The 20,130-nt window shown below is 41.1% G+C and overlaps 1 long non-coding RNA gene across 1 annotated transcript in view; it reads right to left on the bottom strand.

Moving 5' to 3' along the window:
- Window positions 1-7,932: 7,932 nt before the first annotated feature.
- LOC148222267 (uncharacterized) overlaps window positions 7,933-20,130 on the bottom strand; it is a 93,955-nt gene continuing 81,757 nt past the window's right edge. Inside the window, exons 2-3 of the long non-coding RNA XR_015806424.1 lie at window positions 9,473-9,578; window positions 7,933-8,186 (exon numbers count right to left, since the gene is read on the bottom strand). This is a non-coding gene — a long non-coding RNA (uncharacterized LOC148222267). The remainder of the gene's footprint in view (window positions 8,187-9,472; window positions 9,579-20,130) is intronic.

The raw sequence follows: 20,130 nt of genomic DNA on the forward strand, positions 1-20,130 counted from the left end.
GGGAAAAGGAAGGCTTGACCAAATCAGCCAACAACCTGTTGCTTGGGGACCCCATCCAGGTCACTAAGAGGCATAAATCTCGTGCTTTGAGTGAGCCTGATGGAGGTTTGGGGCTCTGCCTCCACCTCTGTGCCAAGCTGGTTCCCATTTTGACCACAAGTTCCACTGCAGAGATTTCCTGGAGAGATTTCCTTCTAAATATATAAAATATATCAAGCAGTCACAGCCTCAAACCAATACAAGCCTCATTCAAGCTTCTCAGCACTATGAAGAAAAAGGGGGTTAAAGGAGTTGGTAGATCAGAGGTTTTCTTCTATCCTTCCCCTCCCAGCAGCCTCAACCATCAACAAGTTTCTCAAGGCACACAAAGGCAGGGTCCTTCCCAGATTTATTTGCTCCTCAGTGCTCAAAGCCCTGCAGAACTTGTCCTTTCCCTGTATCTCCCCATTTGCACTTCTGGATGTGTCACACATGCACACACACCCCTGCTAGAAAACCCAGGAGACACACAGCAAAAAGCCTGAGCCAAGGATGCCAGGGTGAGCTCCAAACAGGCATCAGGCGATTGGGATACCTGTCACATGCTCCAGCCACGATCAATAGCAAAGGCAAAAGAGCACCAGCAAGAGCCTTCATCAAATGGAAGCATAACTAAAACAAACAAAGTGTGTGTCAGGTTCAGTTCAAGAGAGGTTCCTGGAAGCTAACTCATAACAGCTAGGGCAGAAATGCCAGCTCTGACAGGAATTGTCCCTAACTCTTTAAGTAAAAGTGTTTAGACTTCACAGAACTCAGCAAAATTGCCTTTGAGTGTCAGCAGTGAACACTGTATATTCTTCTAAGACTTCACAGTACAACTGTCAGCTGTCTGTTTTCTTTCTGCTACATGTAGAGTTTATACAGACACTCCCAGAGGAGCCTTTAATTGCATGTCATGACAAGTCTCCCAACCTCTTTGCAGCTCTTCCACTTAACACATAGTGTAAACTCACCCAATCTCCCTTCACTTTCTCCTTCCCAGATTTCTCTCCTGGAGCTCTGTGGAGGCCTGTGTTGAAGCTTCATTATGATGGAGTGGACCCAGTGGAGAACTCTATAAAAAGCATCCGACCCATTTATCAGGACAGATCTCTTTAGCAAGTCTGTATAAACCTCACATGTTGAAGAGCCATAACCTGTGACTCAGAGACAAAACTAAAACCTGAATAACTAAGAGCAAGACTCGGGGCTTTTTTCCAATTTCCTGTTCCTACAGGGCTTTTTTTTATTGTGCAAGGTAGTCACTAGATTTTACTAACGACAGCACTGGGTGATCCCAGCAGAGAGACAACACCATTATGGAGAGAGCTATGCAAACACAGAGACTGTCCCTGCCCCAGAGTTCTTATAATATAAATAGTAAAGACAGTGGGAGGGAAAAGAGAAGCACAGAGAGGTGAAATGTGTTGCTCAAAGGACACGACAGCTCAGTAGTCACTACAGAGTATCCCCTCTCAGGGTGAGTGTTTCTGTAAGAGGTCTGGCTTTGCATTTGAAAAAAAAAGTCAAAGCAATTCTCACGGCAAAGATTGTAAAGTCTGGTTACACTTGTAAAGGGACTCTGTAGAACATCATGCCCCAGTGTGCCATATTATTCCCTTTTTGTGATTCTCAGAGCAAATTTCCTCAATTTTCAAGTCTAAAGAGACTTTTTTTTTCACTGCTTCTGCCTCAAACCAGTATCCAAAAATTAAGGTGTGATAGTGAAACATTTATATTTAAAGCACTGTATGTTTTCACCAAATTCCTCCCCCACCCATTATGGCCATGGTTTAACTGCACATTAAGCACATGTTTAACCACACAAGTAGCACTACACACATCAGTGAAACTACCTGCACTTAAAATTAAGCACTTGTTTAAGGGCAAGATATAGAGAGACACATAGTGGGACTTTAAAAACCCCTTGAGCATTCAGTGGGAGTTAGGTGCTTAATGCGCTTAAGAGACATTTGAAAATCCCACTGAGATGGTGTATCTGCAGCTGAATGCCTCTGGAAATCTGTCAGTGATGCTCAGAATGATACAGTGATTGATTGCAGTGACAATTACACCTCTAATGAAGTCCTGATTACACAGAGAATTTACAACAGATATGTCTAAAATTGGTGCAAGGATCGGCTCCTTTTTCTGAAGCACCACTTAGAGCTCGATCCAAAATAGCTCTCGGGTGATGTGTGATTCTGTGAGCGACACGAGCAGCCACTCTCAGAGGGCTCACAGGGCCAGCCAGCCAGCTTGTGCTTCATTTATGTTGTTATTGGCCAGACTTCTTCTAACCAGCCATTTTTCACCCTATTTAGTGAATGAAGACCCCAGTCCTCTCCTCTCTATCCTACCTCACCAAATCCTGCAGCAGAGGAATCTCCACACTCCCTCTTGCTAGTTGAACCTGGGCTTATCTCTAAAAGAGGACCCAAAACACCCCGAGTCTGCAGCTCTGACAAAATCAGCACTCACCCAGCAACACATCCAAACGCCTGGGGACACTCAGAAGCTGAACAAACACCTCTAATGAAGTGATATAATTTTTCTAAGCTAATGAGAAGAAGGTGACCTGAGCCCACAGGTATGAACCCTAATGGACAACAAGCCGAGGAGATAAGCCCCTGCTTTCCACACAAGCTGACAGAGGTCATGCTGGCCAGAGTTTGAATCTTTCTGGCAAGCAGCTCACTGCAGCTCTACACCTGGCTGGGTTTAATTTGTTATTTATGTCAGCTTTGCATATTTGTAAAGTTCAAGGGTTTATTGCCCTGGCCTGACCTTGCCAAGTCAGAGCTCACATGTGGTTCTCTAGTAGCAATTTCTTTCTAATAAACTTTACTTGAAAGAACATGTGTGATAGATTTTGTTGATGATTAAAAAGAATGGGGCTATGTTCATTGTTAGCCAAGCTGGTTTTGAAGTTTTGTTGGAAGTCACCTCTGTGCTCATTTTTTTAAAAAATGTCCCCTTCCCCCTCACCCCGTTATTTTACTGCACACCCTAATTATGTTTCATGTTGAAGCATGTAGAATTGTTTGTGTCTATACAGTAAAGACAATCCCCCCATGTGCTTATTAAGATCATTAAATTAAAGACTATTGTTCAGAATTGGTCTTTAATCAGAGTATCTACAAGCACCAAAACCCTGGGCACACACAGGAGCAGGAAAGTGCAAGTCTCTGATGTACAAACACGTAAAAAGCAACTAATACCTGCCAGCCATATTCTCTGCCAGCCCCAAAGATTGTTGCTTCTAATTTGCTTTGTTTTCCCCTATTAGCAAAGGACACAAATATTTTCTATCCCTATAGGCTGTGTCACAGGCTATGATCCTTTCTCCATGGGAAGCAGCACCAAATTCCCTTCACTTTCAAAGGGCTGAGAAACCTTTTCCCTTATGCTCAGGTACAAATATGCCAGTGATTCCCCAGGAAGTGCAGTTTCTAAAACCTGATATTTGACCTTTCTGCAGGGTAGGTGCTTATGTGGCTAAAAGCATGGTTGTGCCTGTGTTGTTTTACCCCAGTACTCCACTGTGAGCAGCTGGGTACCACAAAAGCTCCAGCACTGGAGGCATTTTGGGAAGTGGATAAACTGAAGACTTTGTGCTTCTGCCCACAGACCTATGTTTAATCCAGAGCTGCCCATCCTTCTGCCTAGGGCGGTTAACATTGTCCAAGTTTAAGTGTTATTATTGGTAGATTGACAGAAAACACGATTGCATAAATCTCATTTTCTTATAAAACCCAGCTGAAAGTGTTCCAACATTGCTAGTACATCCCAAAATCCCTACTTCTGCTACTTTATTTTCCCACAGCTTGTTATGTTTTCAGCTCAGGACCTGGACACAGAGCACTGAAGGAAGTTTTCATCTATGTATGACAGTAAATTAACATGTGCTTTTGTGATTCCTGGAAGAACACATATGTACAAGTACTTCCCTGAATCAACAGTTTTGATTGTAAATAATTTGAGGCAGGATTGTCATTTATTAAATGTGTGTACAATGACCTGCCTGAGATCCTCAACAGTACTGTAAAATGACTAAATAAGTAAATAATAGTGACATTCATGCTCTGACAGCAGCTGTGAGATTTTCCATTAAATTAAGGGCTCAAGAGGCAATTGCAACTAATAGTCAAAGCAGGGGCCAGGAAACCAAATTTGTGGTTGTCATTCATGTAGTAGGGTCCAGATGCCTAAAATATCAGTTCCTTGCTCCCTCTGTGAACAGGACACTGGATTAAGAAATTGTCAGCCTGGTATAAGCCTTTCCTTTCTTTGCTAAGTGGCAAAAGACACCAGTTTGAATTATGCTTAGCGTGGGCTGGCTAGAAAAAGCTGCAGGGCAATCAGCAATGATCAGTCCTCTGCCAACTGATTATAACAGCTCAGCCTGCAAGTCCTGTCTGAGATTTGTTTTCCCACTGCTTGTAAAACAAATCTTGAGTCTTATTGCTTGTCTTCCTTTTTGTATGGGGTGGTTTTCAGAAGACCCAGGCAATTTTAGCATACCATGACACACATGTTTATCTGTAAATACATAAAAACTTCAACTGTGTCTCTTTCTCTTTCCTTTAGCTTTTCTCTTCGACACCACTCCTATCTCTAAGTCTGTACACAGTCTTATCATCATATTCACTGTCCTTACCTTTCTCATCTCTTTTTTTCCATCAAATTCTTCCCCCCTGAAAATATCACATCCTTTTAGCTTTAAGTATACTTTCCTGGCCCAACTAACACTGCACATTTTTATTCAGATAATATCTGTTTCTCCTCTTACAAAACTTGTTTATAGTGTTCTCACTTAAAATGCAAAAGATAGTTTGGCAAGAGCACGTTTTTGCAGGGAATAACAAAATTAAGGAGATCCAAAGCCAAATACAAAACCGCATGTAGGCAAAGAGGTACAACCAAGAGTACAGCAAAACTGGAGTTTCCAAAACAAACTGGAAAAGTTTCATCAAAGTCCCAGCCCTTGTTCTTAATTGGACACCCTGGTGTTTGAAGGGGCTTGGTGGAAAATAAAACAAATGTGCCTATTGTTCTTAGAATAAGTATTACAATAATAATCATTCTTTAAGCATCAGTAGTGCCTTTCATCTAAGGACCATAAAGCACAGTGCCAACATGAATGAAAAGCCTCTCGGTGTTCCTATAAACAACACAGATATTTTAGACCCATTTTTAGTAGAGGAGTGAGGCTCAGGTAAGATAATAGCAATTTTGTTTTAACATTTGCTGTTGGTTACTTAATTCTATGTAAGTTTAGGCCCTGCAGTATTACTTGATTTTCACAAGGCATAAACATCCCAGGATTCAATGGCTCTTAGCATGCAGTCACTCTCAAACTCAAGTCTTGCTTTAGTTGCTTTTAGAGTACCTGCTTATATCCTGCTCTCTGCAGATCTCTGCCAGAATCAGACCACACTTTTGTGCAAGGGCTGGAGGAATTTAAGGCTCCTACACCCTTCATCTGCCCATGATTTTCATAGTATAGCTAAAGTCCTGTGAAGAACTAGGGAGAGTCGTGTCTTTCAGCATGAGCAATTCCATTCAATACCATACTGAACACAGAGAACACAGTTGATACAGCGGGCTGAGATTTGTACAGGATTGGGTCTCACATATTTCCTTTCTAGCCTTTAGAAGCTCTCAGATGGCTTCACTTACTCAGCCAAGGGTTTAAAATATGAAATGTAGCTAAATCCCCACAAACCCTTGTTTTATCAACTTTTGCTATCTCCTCAGTGATTGGCTAAGAAATTTGTAAGCAGCATTTCTCAGGCATTGGCTTAATCAGAAGCTTTCAGCCTCACTTCCAGCCAATCCAAGTGCTAAACACAACACTGACCAATTTATTTTTTAACAAGGTTCTCTACTATTGAAACCAGTATGAAGTGCAATTATGGGCTTAACATTCAACTGTTAAATTATCCTCCCAACATCTTTCCAGGCCACTCTCTTAGCTCTTCAGAAGAATATTTTATTGGAAAGGGTAAATGTATAAAAATCTACTGTTAAAACACTCAACAAATCTCCCCTGTCAGGCCAGTAAACTGTAGTCCACCCACTCTGATCTGAGATTGCTGTTTCTCTGCTCCCCCTTCCCCACCTCCCTTTTCTTTGTTTAAAATATGCTGACCACACAGTGACCTCTCGTAACCCATTGGTCGAAAATTACAACCAGCCACACAAACAAGCAGCTCGAGGTCACAAAGAGCAGGGTCTGCTAAAAGTTAGTAATCATACATTAATTCCCTGACATAATTAATCAAAATGAACCACCGTTATCTTGCGCGGAACCTTTAACCTATTACAAAGGGGTCAATTTGCAAACCACTTGAGCATGGGAGTTTGGTACAAATAGCATACTCCCTTCATCTGGGATGCCCTAAGTAGGCAAAAATGCCTTTGAAGTCCCAAATCTACTAGATTTAGATATAATTTCATCAATCAAGTTAAAAGGCTGCCTTCTCTCCAAAAAGGATTTCATGTAGATCTGTCATCTAGCTCTGTTCAGTGGGTGACTGAAAATCCATTTGTTAGGCTCTTTTTGTCAGGATGGAGTAGGCTGCAGTTGGCTCTACATGTCAAAATAGCTGAAAGTTTATCAAATTGAAGGCTAAGAGGCATGATTTGTGTTAGAACCTGCGCTGTTCTGGTGAAGGAAGCAGTAAATCTCAGCTTTGTTATGCCAATCAGCTCCAATTCTGGAACTTAATTGTGTTTTCATTTGATATGACTATAATTACATCTATATAGTGCATGCAGCTATTCACAGGGAATCAGAAACAGCACTTCACACATTTGTACAACTACCAGGACCATGCTGCCTTATGATCCTTTATGCTCTCACCCAAGCAAAGTCCCTGTGAAATAGCAGGATCTCCATCTTGGTTAAGCCCCCAAGAAATTAACCCTGATCTTTCCAGGAATTTTAGTGCTCAGTTCCTTTTCAGATCTTAAATTCCTGCTGAAATCAGCATGAATCAGGCATCTCATCAGGAATCAGGAGACTAAATACTTTTAGGCTTTGGGTTTAAACGTCATGTCCAAGGTCACACAGTAGGATCTTGCAGCAGAGAGGGGAGCAGAATCCAGGTCTCTGAAGTCCCCTGAATCAACCTCCCTCCATCAGCTTTAAGATCCCTGCAGTCCATGGAGCCTCCCTTGAGTGTTTTCTAATCCACTTTCAAATGCACCAAAACAAACACTCATCCGTATGTATATCTAATGTATTTATTTATTGCATGCAAGAATGGATGAGCTGTAGAGTTTTAGAAGAATATCATCTTATCAGTGATACCATATGTCACACAGGTGAACCTCAAGGGGTTTACTATGTTACCAAAACCCCAAAATAGAATTAATTTTAAGCCATTCACTGAATCTCATTTTCTGTGCCATATAATATATGAGCACAACAAAGGTGTCAAATATATTTTAAATTACTTTATATAAGTATTAGTGCAACAACCGCATTTGGAAAGTATCACACCTACTTAAAAAGTTTCTGGGAAATGTAAAACAAAGTCATTGTTAAGGTCAGCGTTTTAGCAGAGGTCACTTGAACTACAATTCCCAATATGCACATGGAGTTGACATGTCTGGCTTTTAAAACAAAATCACAATTCATCATCTGAACGTCAGATCTGTGGCTTATGAGTTCCTGGTGTCTGAATGATTATGACACTTATAAAGTATATTTTATTATTACAGCCCACTCATTGCCACTCTCCATATGTGAAGTGATGGATATTTTAAATGTAATTCTACTTATTTATATTTATATCTTACTAGTGACAGGTAAAAAGCATCAACAAATCACTGCAATTTTTAACTAGTCAGAGACAAGATTTATTTTTAGTATAGTTAGCATGCACACTGTGGTTATTAGGAAGAATGATTCCCACTCAGAGAATCATTGTTTAGTCATGTTTAATTAAAATAAACAATAAAAAAAGCAACCTTAAAACATTCAGAAATGTCACAGAAAGGTAAAAGGGACAATGATAGAGACACATAGCAAAATAAGTCTTTGTGTGCAGACAAGGGGCTCCCCTCTCTGCCTTGGCTGCTGCAGAGGCTGGGCTGATGTGGTGGTGTCCAGCCAGGAGCCAGGAACTGCCCAGGACAGCAAGGATTTCCAGGGACCACTGCAAAATTAAGAGGGTAAAATTGTCTGTAACAAGAAGACATGAGATTGCCTGCACAAACTGCTTTTTCAGGTTGCTGCCTTTTCCAGTATCTGGACAGCACGTCAGACAAAAAGCTGGAGTTGTTCAGCGTGGAGATGAGAAGGCTCTGGGCAGATCTTACTGTGGCCTTCCAGTACTTAAAACAAAGTTAAAAAAAAAAGAGGGAGAGTGATATTTTACTCAGACAGACTGTGATAGGACCAGGGGAATGGTTTTAAGCTAAAAGAAGACAGATTTATATTAGATGTTAGGAAGTTTTTACTCAGAGAGTGGTGAGACACTGGAGCAGGATGCCCAGAGGAGCTGTGGATGCACCATCTCTGGCAGATGGGCTGGACACAGATGAACTTTCAAGTCCCTTCCAAACCAAACTCTCTCTGTGATTCCATGAAAATGGGGGATGCTACAGCTCTTCTCTCTCCAGGTCTAAAAACCACAACTCAACACCCAAAGTGCAAATAATGCTAAGCCTGCTTCCTCCTTCTTCAAAGACCCTTTAGCACCTAAATTGTGCAGCTGCTCCTGCAGGGATCAAGGGCCACAGTGGGAATGCTGGGCAGCTTTGTGCCATGGGATAGTACAGCTATAAGGTGCTGACAGACCCTTGTGTAATTGCAGGTCTCTCATAAGAGAATTGGGAAAAAATAAAATTTATTTTCCCAAGAAAATTAGTTCTTTGCTCCATGGCCAGTCCCCAAGTACATGAGCTGAACATTAGACCCTTCACAGGGAAATTTTGTAGATTAACAGAGAACTTTGAGGCTTATCTCTACTTCACTCCACTTGACTCCAGCAAGTCACCACATGCTCTAGTACAAACTATTGAAACCCTCACTTAGAATGTGTGCAAAATGAATATAACTGTAATTAATGACCTCCAGGGTCTCTGGTAAAACCATTTAGCATTTGTCAGGCACTTTGTGGGCTTTTGGGTCAAAAACAATAAGTGCAAGGTAGTATTAGGAAGAGTTTCATCCCCAAGTTATAATAATATATAATAGCAGGATCTTTCAATTACAAATAAAATCAGATTGCAGGAGTGTGTAACATAGAAAATGTGACTTGACACATCACACATGCAAAGAGATTTCGGGGTGTGTAACATGTAGCTGTTTTCTGGAGCTGGGGTTTTACACCTGATCATGTATAGGTAATTTCTGTTGTTAACAAATGGGAAACAAGTGTGAAAACACCAATTTCAGCAACTCGCTGACAATGGCTGGTTTCTCTGAGGAATGAGTTACCTTGAGCTTATTCAATGATGTAACCTGAAGGACAAAGAGGTTGCTGGTAGCTCATTCTGCAAAGCTGTCCGAGCTGCAAAGGCTTGTGAGTCACACTCCAGAGCATCTGCAAGGGAAAGCACATTACATTTTCCAGGCCACCAAAATTCCTGCTCAAAGTGGGAAACTCACACATGTTCAATCCATTCCCTCCCCCACACCCCCTGTCTCAGCTCCTATGGGATAGGGAGTTTATTAGTTAATACTTGAGCTTAAATCTTCGTCTGAGGAAGTGATGAGCATCTAAGTCTCTCCTCCCTTCTTGCACAGAGATGAAAGTTTCTCCGCTGGCCTGTTCACTCCATCCTCCCCCTTCCTGGAAGAGATGAATCCCTGCTGAAGAAATCTGAAACCTCTGGCCACCCAGCATATCCTTCAGAAATAAAAGCATCTTCTCTGAGAAAATGCATGCATGGAATGGAGCACAATGCAAGGCAAGCTCTGCTTGCACAGAGCTGTAGGAAATGAAAGGTAAAAGCCAAAAAAGCCAAACGGAGTTGTGTTAAGATAACAACAGGACATTGTTTTGATCCCAGGAGATCCTGTGGTTTTTCTTTTTAATAGTGTCACTTAGAGTAACTTATAAGGGAGGCAGGGAAGGTGACACAATTTTATAACTCTGCAGGGGCTTCACACCATGGGACAAGATTCCTATTGTACTGAGGAGTATTGGAAAGAAAAGGGGGAAAAGAAAAAAAAGAGCTTGCAAAGCAGATCTAAAATTACACCTATTCTCAAGGAAGATACAAATCTAGGCCAGAAGGATTGCTCATTACAATGAACTCCTAGGAACTTTTCTAGCAAATGCTTCACAGGTATTTCTCAACCTAGCTGAGGGCAGGTGAGTGGGAGCAGGAAAAAAATCAGCCTGCTTTCTCCCCACAAAACCCTCAGCCTAGTTTCCACAATGAATCACGGTTTGTTTTGCATTTCCCCTGTTCAAAATTTGTCCAAAAAGCCCCTAGTTAATGGGAAGGGTATGGCATGGATACGATAGAAAGACAGGAAATTTCAGATGTAACTAATTCTCATGACTTTCCCACAGAAGATCATGTTCAGGCAAACACTAAAACAACCTTTTAGCTAAGGAGGACAAAGTAAAAACAGCAGAGAGGGTTTGCAGGGGCTGTCTGTGCATTACTCCCAGGGCTGAATCAGCCTCTTGAGGTGCAGCCCCTTTACACTTCTCCTCCTGATCCACATCCCTGCATTTCACATTGTTTACTTCAATCAGTCTCTGCTTGATGTGTTTTTCACTTGAGCAATTCCCTTTACCCAGCTGCACCCCACATGGATGCAGGACACTTGTGAAGTTGTTTCTTTATTTCAGAAATGCAAAATCCTGTAGTCAACAATGTCTTTTCAGTTCTTCTTTCATCTGTCCTATCAGTTGCAAGAGAAGTGGACACAATTCATAGAACCAGTGAGCTCTGGGCCACTTGAGGCAGCTGCTGTACCCCATTCAGGTACAGACAAGAGTTTCAGAGCTGGGCACCAGCAAATCATTTGCAAATTTCAATCCACAAAAGTTGGAACAAACTAAAGATGTTGCTTTCCTCTTTCAAGAAAAAAAAAATAAACAGTTAAACCCAAAATCACAGAAAACAGGCAGATTCAAAGAGAGAAACAAAATCTAATAAACTGTGTGGGCATCTGTGATTTTAAAACTACAATACAAATCCATGATAATAATGTCCAACTATTAATACTTTGAAGGTCTTCAAAGATCTTTATCTGAGCTAATTTCAGCTATTGGGTACAGAACTTCTTTTATTCCCTTCCCACTCTGCACCACACAATGCTCTTTTTGGTGTTTCCGTTCACACAGCGGGCACTGATCCCTGCTAGGAGAGGTGTCAAAACTTCTAATAAAATGACTGCTCACGCAGAAAGTCTCACAGCTGAAATTTTGGAGTCGTACAAACTCCCACACAAAGCAGGGCTGTCAGATCAGATTGCAAGGTGTCAGTTTACCCAATTCAAACCTGAGGTTCTATGAAAAAAATGCACAACAACCCCCCCCTACACACACATACACAAATGGAAAATGTCAATCAAAAGTAATTAATAGTTTTCCTTCCTCTTTCGCACTCCAAAGAATGCCATGAGACAATATTCTGTGAGCTCAAATGACTGATGAATAACATTCACTCAAAAATCACATGCATGGTAAAATATTTACAGGAGTTGTCAGTGGTACCTGAAGACTTGTGTTCCAGACACACTGCTATCCCAAATTCCTCTGCAGTTTCTGTGCTGAAATGTGCTGTGCAATGTAAGGTTTGGGAGGTGACAGAAGGCGTCAGTACAGATGGGGAGGACAGATGTGGGGTTAAGCCAGATGTGAGGGAAAGCGCTTGGGGGCAGATTTGAGCCTTCAGCACCTCCCATTTACGTCAAGCAACTGTGAATGATCTCATTTCCCAAGTCATCTGGGGCAAAATATGGCTTTGTGTAGAGGAGCCAATATCTATGGGAACTTATAAAAAAAATTGTTTTAACTAAGACCTGAAGAGCTTTAAACCCAGCTCCTTCAAGCTGAAAGACCAAGTTCTTTCTTTATCCAGCAATAGCTGGATAAAAAGGCAGTAGTACAGGTTGCTGGCTCTTCAGCTTGACATCAGACAGTGCACAAAGTGCTGGAGGGCTGGTTTGTACTTTATTTTCAATATTTAGGTATGGATTTACTCACACATAGATTTACTCACAGGATATAGAGAGACTAACATGACTGTAGCCTTATATTCTTTCTTCCCCATTAAATCCCGTGCCATGTTTGCCTCTATCCTTATCCTACATCTCAGATGTGCATCTCTCCTCTCTCCTCAACACAGACATGGATCCAGTCCATGTAGATGGAAATACATTAGCATGCAAGCAACTGTGAATGTAGGAAAGAAAAAATCCTTCCATTTTCTTCCTATTCCTTGCTCTGGAAAGGAATAGCCCTGCTTTGGTGCACCTTTCTCTCCCCTAGCCAGGGATTTTTGGAGGCAGACGTCCCTGGCTGTCTAAGCTGGCTCTCTAACTGCACATCACCCTCTCACGTGAGCTGTCCCTAACTCTCTTCAGTCAAACTGATCTGATTTAGCTAAGAGAGACCATTAAAACTGTTTTGCAATTTTTTTCTCACCATTTTCAATTCGGTTCCCTGTGTAAAGGCATGATCCTGCAAAGATTTATGTTTAAGCATTACTTACCCAAGTAATCTCCTTAAAGTCAATTGAATGGCAAAGAGAGGTTTTTCAACACAAAGTGCTGGAGCCCTTTTTCATGATTATGGGCACTAAATGACTCTACATCATTCCCTTTCACCACATAACACCTGCGTTGTTTTACACACATGTGCCATATATATGTTTTGGACTTTTCCCAAACTTTTTTTTTTTTTTCCCTCCACTAGTTCTTAACCTTTTGACTGGAATACTCTTGATACATCCCTAATCTACTTTGAATGGTAAGCAGGATGGGATACAGGTAGCTCCTCCCAGCCTACTTGGGAATCTAGTGGTAAGAGGACCACTGCTCTGGATATCCTTAAAGCACCAGGTCTGTAAGTCGTTGCTGCTGTTGTAACCCCATAAAGCTCTTTTCTTTTGTTCTCTTCTTGAGACTGATTCCTAGTACCCTTCAGACATTTTATTGATCTTTCTCCCCCTCTAGCTCATACATGCTAATTGTACCTCTGTAGCAAAACAATCTTATTATCATGTTAATTAGTGGGAGGGTTGTTGAGGGTTTCCAGTTCATTACCTGCTAATTTCAAGATAAATGAATCCACAGGTTACTAAGTAAATAAGGTCACCTATCAAGTACTTGTAAACGTGTTTGTAAACAAGGAGGGGAGATGGGGAGCGAGAGAAAGGGAAGCATGTTTAGCTGGATGGTGGGAAGTAGCTTTAGATACGGATTTGGCATCCCATGCTGGGGTGACTCCATTTCCCTTGAACTCATTTGTAATGGAAAGCGAATGTTTGCTGTCCACCTGGTTCCCCAGTGGGACGTTTCCTCCTGCAACTACTTTGTGAGCTCAAAGGGCTCTTTGTGAGCAGATTACTCACTCGGAGGTTTGGTTGATTGTTGCTGCCTTTTGTGGTGAGAGCCAGGAGTGAGGACATGCACTAGAAAATACAGCACCAAAGGGGGAAGAAAAAAGCATGGTAGTGTGAGTCACAGAAACCTCCCCCTCCACATGGCCCAGGGTTATTCATATTGCCTTTATACACAGGGAACCAGCACAAAGGAATTCAATGGGAGAGGGGAAATAAACAGTCAGATCCTCTGCTGGGGTAAAGTGACATGTGGCTTTGAAATCTGCGCCTTTCTACCACACCCCAAATCTCCAGGAAAATTACTCTCCAAGAGGGGCAAGTGGATGAAAGGACCATGTAGAAAAGCCCATCTGAAGCATGGAGATTGCAGAGGTAAAGTATCAGGGTCAAAATGAAAATTGATACTGAGCAGGGATCCCTGGGCTCTGTCCTCAGACCGTGTTTGTTAAAGTTGGTGAAATACGGAATATATGGTTGGGAAGGGCAGCAAGCTTACTGTAAAGAAGGAGAGAAATTCAAAGAGTTATTGATAAATTGGGGAGGTGGAACAGTGTGCCAGGCCCTGTGGACAATTTCCTAGTCCAGGTCTGAGTAGGAGCAGGGTACATGAATACAGTGAGCCAAGGAAAGTGGTGATTCCTCGTTAAAGTTGGTTAGGAGTTGAGCAGATCCCAAGGTAAAGAGAAGGGAACACTGTTAGGATGCTGTGGACAAAGCAAAAGTGACTTTAGCACATTTAGTGGGAGCCTGCCAGACTCATGGGTGACCTCCAGACCATGCAGCACTGGCTGGGGACAGGTTTAGAGGGAGAGCAGAGCTCTGACCTGTGGAAAGAGACCAAATGAACACAGTTGTTTTAACTAAGGGTGTTCAGAAATTTAAAAGATGAAAGATGGAAAAAAAATTCTCCCCTCTGGAGTCTTACTGACTAGGCTAGAGAATAAAGTGTTGCAAGAAGGATTCAGGTTAGGGGGAATATTCAGGTGCCTGCACGTAAATATTTACTGTCAATTTAGGGACCCAAGAACATCCAAGGCAGGCTGACAAATTTACTAAGGGACCTGTAGGAGGCTTATTCCCGTTGAGATGAGGCTCTAGATTTGGTGAAGAGAGATTTTTAGATGGCAGTGGAGACCCCTCTTTTGGCATCTTTTGGCATATTTTTGGCATTCCTTAGGTAAAACTTTTAGCTCTGGGGAATGAAACACTGGAGCAGCAGTTGGCTCTAAAGTCTTCCTCTTTGGAAGCAGACAGGACATGTGCCAGCCTTGGTGCACTGAGATCTGGCAGATTCCCATCAAAACCACCTCAAGTCCTTCTTATTTTGTACTGAGGTGAGAATTCACCAGCAAACCCCTTTTTCTGGCTGTGGTGATCCTGGATTCAGCTTTCTACTTGACCTGAGCCTGTTTCAGAGTCTTGGAGGTTCACAAAACCTCCAAGGACTGTCCTCAGGTTAGACCTGAGGGAACAGAAGATCTGGGAAAATTGCAGTGACTAATTTATCTGGCCCATCCCACCTTTTTCTCCGAGGGAGATATCTGCAAACACTGTTCGTCAGATTTGATTCAAATTCCATGTAAGAGATATTCTTGTGGTGTAAAGGAAATTTCCTTTTCCCTAGTTGCCTTTAAAATTTGTAATTTGTGCCAGGAGCTCTGCTATTTGAGTCACCTGATCTTCTTCCACCAGCTGGGTGAGCATATAGCAACTTGTATCATCAGCTTCCAAGGGCGAATGATCATGAAAAACAAATTTAAAGTTGTTTTTTGTGAGCATGCAAGATAGAAATAACCATATGAATGTTTGCTAAAAACAAGTGCAAAAGAACCACAGAAACAGTCCAGACAAATTCATTTCGTCTTCTTTTTTTTTTTGTCCTCTCCCCTCCATTTTATTTGGAGGGATTTGGATTTTTCTACTTTACATAAATTAGAAAATAGTAATAGCATTTCTTTTTCTTTTTTGAGTAGTGGTTGATATTAAATGCCTGTGAAATACAGCAAGCCCTTCTCTGAACTCTGAATTGCTTGTGCATTTATTTGGTTACCAGGAACTCATGGATTTGAAATTTCAAGAACAGCAGTTATGAGGAATATTCAGCATGATCTTATTATTGTAACAAAGCAGCTAAAATAGATGCATAAAACATAGTCAAAGGGGGGCCTGTGTATGTGTTTATTTCGTTTTCACCTGCTTCACACAGGATCAGAACAGACTTTGCAAAGAGATGCCTTCTGTGTTCAATTTTTAGTGTGCTTGGGAATTTTGGAGTTGTTTTTCTGTGGTTAACTGCATGATTAATCCAATGTTTATTAAGATAGGCTGAAATGCTTGCATCATCTGGTTTTCTCTTTCAGAACACCTTTAAAGTTTCTGACTGTGTAAAATGTAGATACTCCAGAGGCGTCTGGTTTAGCAGTCCAACTGGCTTCTGAAACACTGAATTCTCCCTTCTTCTTATTTTTAATTAAGATAATAAATTGGTCTTAAATTATCCCTGAAATCAGACCAGTGTTGATTACAATGGGTTTCATGCTGTGACAGCTCAAGATGATGTTATTTTTATTCCTTTTCAACGAGATCTTAATCTCTCCCTGCGTGTAAACAAATTGTCACAGTAACCTTGTTCTTTAATCTCCCAGCTGAAGACCTTTAAAGCATTGGGAGATAACAGATCTAACTGAGATTTCATCAGCTTTCAGGCTTTTACAGATATGCCTCATGCCTCTCCCACTGCTGCAGTCTTTAAATGTTGAAGGAGAGAAGTGCACATTACACTCCAAAGCTTTCCTTAAACGTTTGAAAATAGTATCCGCCTAGCAACACGCGATCCAGGGCTCAAATCCACAGACAAAATTTGGATGCAGGCACAGCAAGCCAAATTGCTACCTGTTGTAGCTAGTGCAGAACTTTCCCACTGCCTCCCCTGAATGGCTCTGGCTTACACCAGCCAACCTTGCTAAAAAGGTCAGTGCATTTTAATGCTCGGAGGAACACTGTATGTCAGGAAAGAACACTGGCTTGCATTTCTTAATCTCCTCCCAGCAAAGGAAAGCAATTTCAAGGGGCGGTTGGTAAAAAGAGGAGTGAAAAGACCAGAGGTAACTTGCTCATTTTTTTTCCCTCCCTCCACCTGCTTTGCAAATATGAACTAATTTATCTTCTAAAGCAACAGATACATAATTATACCCAGTCAGCTCTTACAAATGGGGTAAAAGAGGCAACAGAGGCAGCAAAGTTATTTGCCTAAGGCCCTGCAGCCTGTCTTGCAGGCAGTGAGCAATTGCCCACCCTGGGGAATCCAAATCTTCAGCCTTGCTGCTCTCCCCTGAGTGCTTTGGAGCAGACTCCCAGCTTTAGCCAGCCTTGACAACTGGTTTTCTGCTAAGTTCCCAAAACTCTTCCTTCCACTGGCACATGGCTGGGATGATGCCATCAACTCCACATGTGAATACTTCTTTAAAAAATAATGTCAACAATCTGTATGTCAGGCTATTTCAGTGCATTCAGATGAGCATTTTTCATGTTTGAGGGCATGTAAGCATCATTATTCATAGTGGTAGGACTGGGAATACTCAATAGCATCCATAAACCTGGTGTGCATTTCCTTACAGGTGAACATTATTTGTGAGTAGACATATGGGTACATTTTCCAAACACTATACAGGAGCCACTGCACACACACAAAAAAATCTGTTCCTGTTAAAATAGCTTTTGCCCAGGCATCTATTGATGTTTGGAAAATGTGCTCCATTTATTTACTGGCATGCCAGTTATTTGTCTATATAACAATGTTTTCTGTCAAGTCAAAAAATTTACTGTTCCTGTAGTTTAAATTCTTTCATTGAAAATTCAGCCAAAACTACTCTGACAGAAAAGCTTCTCTGCAAAAAACAGAGATATCTGCATCAGGTTTGCAATAATGTTGTCCCAGATTTACTACTGACTTTCATTTGTTTTAATATGTTTCCACATCAAATTTAAAAGCACTTCATATATTTCAGAGGATTTTAAAGTTCTAACAGATATGTGTTAACAACATATAAGTATTTAGTTTAAGCATATAAATATATATGTATACATAAATAGATTTATAATATAAAGTAGATTTTATTTATTAACATTACCATCAACTGAGAACTATTTATTTACTTCTGAATGTTTGGCTTCCTGAGAAATCTGAATAAATAAGCAACTTTCTGAAGGAAAAGAGGCAAAACTCAGGTAAAGAATCTTAAGTTCATGAGGCATATTAGACCCAAAAATTCCTCATCAGGAATAACAAAATGAGTCAACAGTAATAGCAAAAAATAATCAAGTTTCTCCATATAAAATTATTCTGCAAATGTCTCTCAGGTTTGTCAAACTAATGATCAGTAGAAGAAAGAACCACAAAAAAATTAATCTGCGGACACAAAAAGTTGCACTCAATACGTTTTAAACACCTACTTTTTGTTCTGAGGGATTTTTTTTAAAATTCTGAAATTCCTTTCTGTTTTTCAGCCTCTACAATTGAAAATGAAGGTAAATGGATATAATCACCTCAGGAATGCTTCCATGGAATCACTTACATTTAGTTTTCTGAAAATATTTTAAGTAAATAGAAAATATGCACTTATTTATTTATCAGGAAGCTGATAAAGCAACCACATGCAGAATGGATTTTGGGCATACTTGGTAATGAAGTTTGAAAGTAACATGAGAGGGAGAAGTCATTACTCCTTATTTTTATATTTCACTATTTCAGTAGGTTAAAAAAAAATGAAATCCACAACCTTTGCCATGGCTGGAAGAGATGTGATTGCTCTAGAGGGACACTGTCCCTGTGACTGTGACCTCTGAGCATGTGCCAAACTCGAGTGCTGAACCCCCCTGCTATCTCCACCCTGTCCAGTGAGCAGAGGAGGGACAGCCCAAAGCAAAGCCTGGGCAGGAGCCTGGCCTTTGGCAGCTCTAGGAGAAGACTATCGAGTTGTCCCATTGCAGCAGAGCAAACTACACTTCCTGCAGCTGCTTCACTCTGGGTAATTCCCACCTGTCCACTAGAAGAGTACTTGGGATACTGTGTATGTGCTACCACGTGAGTTTGCTTCATCACTTCTGTCCTGACAACATCCACAGGTTGCAGTGAAAGGTAACTAAAATACAGTTTTCCCCTCTCCTCTAAAACTATCTCCCATCCTTTCTTCTTTTAATCTTCCCAGAAAGAAGACTTCCCTGGTAAAACATCACTGAAAATTAACAGTGATTTTAAGAGCTAAAGGGAAGTATTTAAAAGTAAATACCAGTGAGAGTCTCTGTTTCAGTTTCTGCAGCTGCAGTTCAAGTCTATATACTCAGTACCAACTATTTCTCATCCTAGCATGGGCTAGCAAAATACCACAGCCTGAACTAAACATAACTTGTCTTGCAACTCCTGTAAGAGTGAAGATCAATTTTCTCCCTGAGCAACAGACTAATTCATCAGCAGAGAGTAAGACGTGGCAAGAACAAATAGCAGAGAGCAGAGAAGAGAAACAGAGAGAAGGGAAGAGAAGATACTGGAGGGGAAATGAAGACAAAGTAATTTGCTAACTAATGTGACTCGATGGAGCCCCTGATTCTGTGTCCCCTGGAAGGGAGGAGGCCACACCTGTGTGCAGCCCCACGTTACTATTTGCATAGCATAAGCCCCAGAGGTAAAGTGCCTACCAGAGACTGGCTGCAGTGCCAGGAATTGGGATCTGTCATTCACTAAACCCTTGGCATTGCTTTCCTTCCTCATATAAACACATTCTTCTCTCTCATCAGTGTATTTTGAGCCCTCTGAAACGAGGAGAGACAGATATCTCCATCCACCACTCTGAACTGACTTTCCCCGTGGTGCTGCCAACACAATTTTAAAGCAGATAGTGTAGATGATTACTTAAGTGAATTTACACATGATGGCAAATAACTATGCTTAATAAAACTGAGAGAGCCTTAATGATTTCATTTTGGTGATTTAATTTATAAAAGAAAAGCTTAATCATTTAATAGCATCATTAAGAAAACACCACAGGAAGTTTAGAAATAAAGAATCATCCATATCTCCTGAGAAATGAGTTTTCTTCTAACATTCCGCTCATGACAAAATAAAATGGAAAGCTTACAGCTTCCTAAATAATTGCACTTGAAATATAAGCAATCCCTAAAGAATCCGTTCAGCCTCATCTTCTGCAGCACAGAAGAATTGCATTTCTGTTCACCACAGTGTGAAAGAGGCTTCACAAGTAAAAGGCACCATTGGTGATGGGATTGTTGTATTTTTCTTTTTGTTAAAGACTGCCTTGTGAACAAAATGCAAATGTCAGAGCAATTAAAATTAAGTGTTTGTTTCAAAAGCAGTAGTTTAAAATAAAACCATATTCTGCCACTCCATTTGACAATGGAAGCATCCCTTACCAGCACATGCACACCGTGTGTGTCTGTGCATACATGTGCACACACAAGTGTTCCCAAGTTCCACGTGGAAATCTCCAAGGACTGGATTAACCAAGAGTTTGCATTGGGGTAATGGAAAATATGACCTCATTAGCACCAGGT

Source organism: Sturnus vulgaris, chromosome 13 (genome assembly GCF_052056855.1).
Source record: "Sturnus vulgaris isolate bStuVul1 chromosome 13, bStuVul1.hap1, whole genome shotgun sequence".
Classification (NCBI taxonomy): Eukaryota; Metazoa; Chordata; class Aves; order Passeriformes; family Sturnidae; genus Sturnus; species Sturnus vulgaris.